Consider the following 9,284-nt stretch of genomic DNA (forward strand, 5'->3'; position numbering starts at 1 on the left):
CCAGGAAGCAACATTTATTATTTCCAGCCGAATACGAAAGCCATCCAAGGCAAAGAGCTAGGAGAGGGTGCCATGCCACAGATTTGTCAGGGCAGAAAAGAAACTCCCTCCGTTACGTTCCATGGATAACTAAAGCTGCCATCTTTCCCACACCTTCTTGGAAGCTAGTCCTACAGCGCACTGTGGTAGAATGAGGATTCAAGCAGAGGTCTTCCTGGTCTAAACACGTGAACTCCCTCCCAGGCAGATTGGACAAATGGGCCTTGCTCGACCTCGCTGCATTATACCCCCCTCCTCAATACACATAGGGTGGTGTTCACATGGGAACCGGCAGTCTCCGGGACGCTGTTCCTGAATTTTCCTAACTCTACGCAGGGAAGAAGTTTAGCGATTTTATCAACCTTTGCGACGGAAAGAGCAGACGCGCATGCGCAGAAAAAGAATCCGACACCCGCAGCCGTGCCCTCACTAAAGGTGTCGGCGCCCATAGCGGGTGGGAGGAAGATGGTCAGAGGAGGCGGAAGTGGGGTTGGCCTCCTCCCGGGAGGGTGAGAGCAGGAGGGGAAGGACGCCGTTAAGGCTCGGAGGGGGAGGAGGCGACGAGCCTCGCCGTCGTTGCCAGGTAATTGGCCGGAGGGGCAGGGGGGATCCTTGACCTTTGACGCCTCTCAATGGGGCGGGAGACACAGAGAAACGCTTTCCCTCAGTAAGCCCCCCGCCCGAATTGGGGCGGTGGGTTTGTAATTGACGTGCCTGGGTATAACGGGGAAGGGGTCGGGGGTTAGGTGTTTCCTTCTGCCGAATATAATGGGAGTTCCAAGCAGGGACCTTATCCCTGCTAACTTCTGCACAGCGCCCAGCACATTGTTTGGGCACCACTTACGCTTTTTTTTAAAAAAAAAGTAAACTTTCAGAGCAAGTTTTGTGCGATGGGGACCCGGAGGGGTGGGAAGGCGGAGCTCCACCCTGTCATCACCCTCACCCTCTTTTCAAGAATAACCTCCCGCATATGCTAGAAGAAGGCAACAACTGGAAAGGGGTGGCTTGGGGGGGGGGGGGATAAACAGGAGCTATGGCTACTTCTCCGAGCACGTGCTTTGCACGCAGGAGGTCCCATGGCCTCTTTAGTTAGAGGGATCGGGTGAGGTGAAAGACCTCGGCCTGCGCCCCTGACTAGATCTGCTGCCAGTCAGAGAGGAGAGCACCGACCTGGATTAAACCAATGGTCTGACTTGGTTTAAGGCAGCCCCATGTGTTCAAGAGACTTTTATGGCACTGCTGTGATTTCATTCCAGTATAAGCCTTTGTAGGTTAGAACCCACTTCAACATATGTATGTAGGAGGTTCTTAGTAAACGATTAGTCGGGTTGGGTCAAATCCCCAAGTCCTCCCCTTGGACGCGTGTGCTAGAAAAACTGCTGAATCATCTGTTTTGGAAACAGACAAGAGAACCTCCATGGAGTCTGTTTTGGAAAAGTCCCATGTGAACATTTGCCTTTTTGTTATAAATGGTACTTCGAATACGGGTTTGGGGAGGGGGGCATTGCTCCAGGAGAGGTCCTTGCCAGGATTAATAGTTGGTTCCGTTGGGTCACAATGATTTCTCTGAAACTGAACAATTTGGTGGATGAGTTCAAAATCTCACCCGTACATTCTCAAGTCGGCAGTGTAATTCCAGTCAACTTGAGGCCATGACTTAAGGAGATGGGGTAGGTCTGAAGAAAGTACGAAACTGTTGCTGAATGGCACACAGTGGGGCATTGTTTCAGCACAATCCATTCAGATTCCGTATAGTGCCGAGAACGTGGTGTAGGACTTGCAGCCAAGGAACACACGCCCTTCATTTTTCTAGGTCAGTATGGCACAATTGGGAAAGGGCTGTTATTAACGGGTGCTCCTCATTGGCTGTTTGTTTCTTTCCCACCACGGCAGGGTCGGCTTGGACAGACAAATAGAAGAGTCCTATATGGAGTTAGATCACTGGTTTGTCTGCTCTGGCTGGTGGTGGCCTTCCGGGATCTCAAGTAGAAGGCTTACTGTTATTGGTCAGAAACAAAAATCCGTCTAATGCAGCTTCTAAAGATGAATGAAAATTACTGAAACAGAATCTTGTATTTCTTTGGTTGGTCTTAATAAAAAGTGTCACATGGGTTTAGTTACTGGATTTCCCTGTGGACAAACAAGGTTACTGGGAATTTCTTATTTACTTACTGGTCACTATGAATTTCAGCAGACTGTGAGCAGGAGGTCAAGAGCCAGGGGCAGGCTCTCGCCTCTTATGGCCCTTTCTTACATGCCCAGGGTAATGCCGGTTGCCACTTTTGGGTCAGGAAGGAATTTTCCTCCAGGCCAGATTGGCCTAGAGATCCTGGAGGTTTTTTACCTTCCTCTGGGCATGGAGCAGGGGTCACTGGAGGAGTGGGGGAAGGGAGGTAGCTGTGAATTTCCTGCATTGTGCAGGGAGTTGGACTAGGTGACCTCTGGGGTCCCTTCTTGCTCTGGATTTCTATGTTTTCATCCGTTTCTTTTTTTATTTTAGAAAACAATACAATGATGTAAAGGGGGTACTAAAGGAAAGGGAGGATTATACAATAAACTATATAAATCAAAGGTTACTATACACCATAGGAATACAGAACAGAGAGTATTTCTCTCCACCATCCCCTTCATTATAATTTTTAAGACATTGTCTATAAAATACAACAGCCCTTAACATCAGACATTTTAAATTTCAGATTTCATAACTGCCCTGGCCCCACTGCTGGACCTCCTGATGGCACCTGGTACTTTTGGCCACTGTGTGACAGAGTGTTGGACTAGATGAGCCATTGGCCTGATCCAACATTGGTTTCTCTTATGTCCCTATCCATTTTACAGCTACATTATTAATTTCATCATTACTACACACTCTATGCCACACATTTCGTCATTTCTGCATACTAGCCATAGGTCCCAATATACCAAAGTTTAAAGAAAAGTCTGTAGATATCTCACAACAAAAAATAAAAGATATTTTTGTTCAAAATCCACTTCTTTATACATGTATATTCAAAACTTATTCAAATTCTACATTGTAATACATTTATATGTGTTGCAATACATTTATAGACAATTTTAAAACTTTCTCATTCCAAGTTTGTCTCCTGCTTACGTAATAGACACTCGAGCTCTCCTCAGATTTCGAAACTGATCTGTTTCTCAAATAAGTTGTTAATTTCACCACTACTGCATAATTGAAAAGTTTATTTTCCCCATTCTTTTAAGCTTGGACAGATCTTTGGTTTCCATTTTGCTGTGTAGATGATTCTAGCTGCTGTCACCATATATTCAAATTTTTCTTCCAAAACGTTTGGTAATTTATTAGGCAATATTCCTAATAGCATATTCTTGGCTTCCATAGGGAATTTAAATGTTAATATATTCTGCATTTTTCCATGTATTTCTTTCCAATATTTTCTTGCTCTTTTACAAGTACACCACATATGATTAAAAGTTCCATCTATATCTTGACATTTCCAACATTTTCCCTTGTAGTTTTTGTCTACTTTCCCAACATTTTTTGGAGTAATATACCATCTGAAAAACATTTTATACCAATTTTCTCGATGCCTGGCTGGCTGTGAATTTCTTTTTTCTATAACCATTCCCATTTTTGCATAGGTATTTACTTTCTAAAGTTCTGTATCCATTTAAAGTTCTGCATCCATGTTTTTGTCGGTCTCAACCTGTATTTGACACTCTTAGTAGCATGGCCTCAAAAGGAAATGTAAATATTTAGGACAGCTTGAGGCTGCCATCACCATAAACTGCAAATTTTGAGAGATCTTGCATTGTATAAGCAGATTCAAAGCCCGTTAGATGATCTGTGCTGATTTTTCTAGTAAGAAATTAGCCTTTTGTTGGGACATAAAAGAGGGTTTATTTGATTCAGGTTCTTTTGTGTTGCTTCTCCATAGAAACTTCCCAAGGTATGTCTGTTTATAACCCAAATACAGTGAAAACAAACACCAGTTTAAAAGCAATACAACACAAAAGGCAAGGGAGAAAAACAGAGTTCTCCCTATCATCTCTCCACATGCCCCAGAAAGTAGAAGCATCTATTTGAGTTCTAAAACTCAAAGGAGTAGGGTCCAGGTGGACCGCTATGGGGAGTGAGTTCCACAAAAGGGCACCACAGGTGAATATTGCCCTGTCTTTGGTGGCTACCTGTTACACCTGAAGATCTTAAGAGCTGAGCAGGTTCCTATAAGAACTTGCAGACCTTCAAGATGGGTAGTGGTGTTTGTCTGTAGCAGTAGAAAAGAGCAAGAGTCCAGGAGCACCTTAAAGGCTAACACAATCTGTGGCCGGGGAGGAGCTTCCGTGAGCCACTGCTCACTTCTGCAGACCTTCATTTGCTCTGGCCCCAAATAGTACTAGAACTTTGAAGATAACCACCAGCACTTTGAGTTATCCCTAGAAATATATATCGCAAGAGAAGTGCAAAATAAATAACATGCATAATCCATTAGCAGTATGATCCTAACCTGTTTTAGTCAACAGGTTTAAGAGGGTATAGCTCTTTTTAGGATTGCTCCACAAATCGTAAAAATCAAAAACACTCAGTTCGGGTTGGGTGGCAGTTTATTATGTTGTGCTCATCTTACAGGATGAATAAATGCTTACACATCTTACTGCAATTTTATTATATATAGCAGGACACTTTTAACATACAAGTGAAGGGTGGGGTATAAATCCAATCTCTTCTTCTAGTTGTATTTATTATTCTTTTGAAATCCTTGTTTCACTATGGCAGACAGTACTGTAAATAGTGTTTTATTTTCCTGGATTGCCACTGTGATCACCGGAGTATCGTTTTTGAAATTAGTGGCACAGGAAGTCTGATTTACTGTAATTCAACTTTGGCGCAAAAGACACCCCAAATTAAACAGCATGTTTAAAAGCAAGCTTGGCATTGCTAACTGTGAATGACATTTTTTGTTGTTCAGTCGCACAGTCGAGTCCGACTCTTCGCAACCCCATGGACCAGATCACGCCAGGCCTTCCTGTCTTCCGCCGTCCTATGAAGTTTGCTCAATTTCATGTTCGTTGCATCTATGACACTGTCTAACCATCTCATCCTTTGCCATCCCCGTCTTCTTTGACCTTCAATCTTTCCCAGCATCAGGGTCTTCTCCAGTGAGTGCTCCCTTCTCATTTGGTGGCCCAAGTATTTGAGCTTCAGTTTCATTATCTGGCCTTCCAGGGAACAGTCAGGGTTGATTTCTTTTAGGATTGACTGATTTTATCTTCTTGCAGTCCAAGGGACTCTCAAGAGTCTTCTCCAACACCATAGTTCAAAAGAATCTATTCTTCGGCGCTCGGCCTTCCTTATAGTCCAACTCTCGAAGCCATACATGACTACTGGGAATACCATTGCTTTGACCATGCAGACTTTTGTTGTCAGGGTGATGTCTCTACTTTTTATCATGCTGTTTAGGTTCGCCATCGCTTTCCTCCCAAGGAGCAGGCATCTTTTAATTTCATGGCTGCTGTCACAGTCTGCGGTGATCTGGGATCCCAGGAACGTGAAGTCTGTCACTACTTCCACGACTTCCCCTTCTATTTGCCAAGGAGTCATGGGGCCGGATGCCATGATCTTAGTTTTTTTGATGTTGAGCTTCAAGTCCACTTTTGCGCTCTCCTCTTTTACTCTGAGTAAGAGGCTCTTAAGGTCCTCTTCACTTTCTGCCATTAGAGTGGTATCGTCTGCATATCTGAGGTTGTTGATAGGTTTGTTTAATTGGGTGAATTCCTCCCCCCCCACACACACACACCATAAGCGAGGCAATGGAGAACAAGAAAGAACTGAGACTATGTTTACCAGAAGAGCCCCTTCAATTCACAAAATATATTTGTAGATGTCTGTCGAGCTCTCCCAGTGACCTCTCAGCTGCTATGGGAACTGCCCTCTGTAGCTGACAACTTTGGAATAGCTTTCTCCAGGGTGTGGAGTCCCACCAGTCGTTTTCCCTGCTATCAATGTTCTCCCTAGCCACAGGGAGATGGGATCAGATCCACGTGCGCCATGCACAGAGCAGGATGGCTTCATCTGGAACCTCTGCTCTCTGTGGCCTGGATTCTGCCCAGTTCTACTTCCTCCCATTGTAAGGGAAAGGCAGAAGCAGTGCAGGTTTCTTAGTCAAGCTGATGATACTGCCTCAGTTTCTGTTCTGACCTGCTCACATGGGGAGCTAAATTTCGGTTTCTGTTCCAGCTAACTTCTCTCACATTTCCTTTTTTTTCCCCCAGTTCCACAATGGCAGACACTAATCCCTCCCCTCTGAAACACTTTGTGCTGGCAAAGAAGAAGATTACAGCTATTTTTGAACAGCTGCTGGATTATGTTACAGAAGGAACGGATTTTGTTAACGGTAAGTTGAAAATGGGGGGGGCCCTGGCGGCTGTACATCTTTGGAGCAGTGCTTATGTCGTAAAAAAGAGAAGGAGCTGGTAGTCATAAGCAGTGTTCCCCCTAAGCTGAGTTAGTGTGAGCTATCTCACAGTTTTTTAGCTTCCAGCTCACAGATTTTTGTCTTCGCTCAGGAAGGATGGCTCCAGAGCAAACTAATTTTTTGCAGTAGCCGAATCGCCCGCTCACAACTTTAATGCCAGTAGCTCACAAAGTAGAGTTTTTGCTCACAAGACTCCACAGCTTAGAGGGAGCATTGCTCATAAGATTGCACCGATTTCCACCAGTGCACCCCAAAGGTGCTAGCTGCCACGTACAAAGACCTTCATGGCCTTGGACCGTCATGTCTACGAGACCTCCTCTCCCCCTGGGCTCTGCCACGACAGCTGTGCTCACGGGAGCAGGGTCTTTCTGCAGGTGCCAGCCTCCAAATGGGCAAAAACAACTGGGGTAGAAAAGAGCAAGAGTCCAGTAGCACCTTAGGTAAAGGTAAAGGTTCCCTTGCTCGAAAGCCAGTCGAGTCCGACTCTGGGGTTGCGGTGCTCATCTCCGTTTCAAAGCCGAAGAGCCAGCGCTGTCCGAAGACGTTTCCGTGGTCATGTGGCCGGCATGACTAAACACCAAGGCGCACGGAACGCTGTTACCTTCCCACCGAAGTGGTACCTATTTATCTACTTGCAATTTCTTGCTTTCGAACTGCTATGTTGGCAGGAGAGTAGCACCTTAAGGACTAACAAAATCTGTGGCAGGGTACGAGCTTTCGTTATTCTGTTAGTCTTTAAGGTGCTACTGGACTCTTGTTCTTTTCTACAGACCTTGCCTGTAAGCCTCCTAGCCTACCAGCCTGCCCCAGGCATGGGGGAAGCCTCCTTTTGTCACACACACCCTTAACTCACCCAGAGCCAGGCAATCCATAAATTCTCATCCTGAACTCACCCTAAAGTCAGATTCAGGTGGTCGGCCATGTTGGCCTGAAGCAACAGAACAAGGTTTGAGTCCAATGGCACCTTTAAGGCCCACAAAATTTTATTCTGGGTATAAGCTTTCTGTGAAGAAGTGTGTATGCACACAAAACCCAGTTTGGTGTAGTAGTTAAGAGCACGGACTCTAATCTGGGAGAACTGGGTTTGATCCCCCGCTCGTCCACATGCAGCTGCTGGTGTGACCTTGGGTCAGTCATAAGTTCTTTCAGAGCTCTTCTGTCATAAGCAGTTCTCTCAGAGCTCTCTCTGCCCCACCTACCTCACAGGGTGTCTGTTGTGGGGAGGCGAGGGGACCGCGATCAGACGCCCGCCCTTGCCCCGCAGTTTCCGGAAACTAGTATCTCCAAGGTACTAGTTTTTTGCCACGCAGTTTCGGCTGGAAGCCTCGGTTGAGCCACGGGAGTGCTACGCTTCCCAGATGTGCTGGTGAGATCGCGCCCGGAAACTCCGGCTGTTTTCCGTCTCACTTGTGTGGCTTCTGTTACGTGTGACCGCAGCCACTGTTCTGCCAGCTAATGCTGTGCGCTCATCCTCTCCACTTGTCCCTCCATGGCCTTATTTGTTCCTTGAGATCTTTGGAAGTTCTGCCTAAAGCCCCTGCTCTTAATCTGTGGGTCATCGAAACAGACAACGTATTAGACGTTAAGGTGATTTTGGTATCCTGGGACTTGCAGCTTTAGCGAAAAGAAATGGGGATGGGAATATTTCTGTCTTTAGCCTTGTGTGTTGGGGGGTGGGGTGGAGGAAGAGGCCTGGGGCTTAAATCCTGGAAGTTAAGCTGACTTTGGTATCCTGGGGACGAGGAGTTTTAGAGAAAGGGAAATGGAGGCGATGGAAATAGCCATTTGTTGGTGTGGATTTTTTTGGTCTCCGTGCATCTGTACTCGGGGGATGGGAGGGAGATAAAGCTGGTTCCCCAAATATGGAAAGTGAGGCGATTCTGCTGTCCCGGAACCTACTTCAACCGCCATATTTTCAGGTCAGGGTATCTGAGAAGCCATTATTTACTGTGGATTCTGAGATGCACTTGGAGGTTTGTGCGGAGTATCCAGTATGTCAGTGGCGTAGTTGTTAGAGTGTTGATCTAAGACTGAGGAGAACAGAGTCCAAATCGCCGTTTAGTCACAAAACACACTATGTGATGCTGGGCCCAGTCACACCCTCAGCCTAAGTTGTGAGGAGGAGGGGGAGGATGTTATTTCTTCTCATACACAAATGAAATATTTCCTCAGATTGTCTCAGTGAAGGAGCTCATGACATCCTTCCTCTTAAAGAGACATCTTTCTTTGACTGAGATTCAGACTATTACCTCAGTGGGGAGGTGTGGGATATAAATTTAAAAAATAGATAAATAAATAAGTGGGGGGAAAAACAGAATGAAGTTTTGAGTCCAGTGGCACCTTTAAGGCCAACAAAGTTTCATTCAAAGTGTAAGCTTTCGTGTGCAAAGCACACTTCTTCGAAAGCTTACACTTTGAATAAAACTTCTTTTCTCTCAAAGGTGCCACTGGACTCAAACTTTGTTCTGCTGCTTAAGACCAACACGGCTACCCACCTGAAGTGGGGGGGAAATGTATTTTTAAACTATGCGATTAATTGTTGATGGAATATGGTTTTTGGAAAGTTAAGCCGTGGCAGCCATTTTGTGGCTGGCTCCACCTCCCCTGGCAGCCATTTTGTTGCTGTGCCTGCCATGCTGTGTCAGAATTCCAGATGTGCCTGCAGGCTCAGAAGGTTGGGGACTCCTGCCTTAGATAAATTGAGACCCCTTTGTGCTAGCTAAGAGTCTGCTGGGTGTGTCACTGCGTCGTAAACTTGTTCGTTGACAGAAACCTATGAAAACCCAGAGC

The 9,284-nt window shown here is 45.7% G+C and overlaps 1 long non-coding RNA gene across 1 annotated transcript; it reads left to right on the forward strand.

Moving 5' to 3' along the window:
- Positions 1 to 457: 457 nt before the first annotated feature.
- On the forward strand, positions 458 to 9,284 carry LOC107110976. The gene is made up of 3 exons (XR_001482539.1): positions 458 to 622; positions 6,292 to 6,413; positions 9,264 to 9,284. It is a non-coding gene; the product is annotated as an uncharacterized LOC107110976 (long non-coding RNA).

The sequence above is a fragment of the Gekko japonicus genome, unplaced genomic scaffold (genome assembly GCF_001447785.1).
Source record: "Gekko japonicus isolate JY-2015 unplaced genomic scaffold, Gekko_japonicus_V1.1 scaffold543, whole genome shotgun sequence".
In the NCBI taxonomy this organism is placed as follows: domain Eukaryota; kingdom Metazoa; phylum Chordata; class Lepidosauria; order Squamata; family Gekkonidae; genus Gekko; species Gekko japonicus.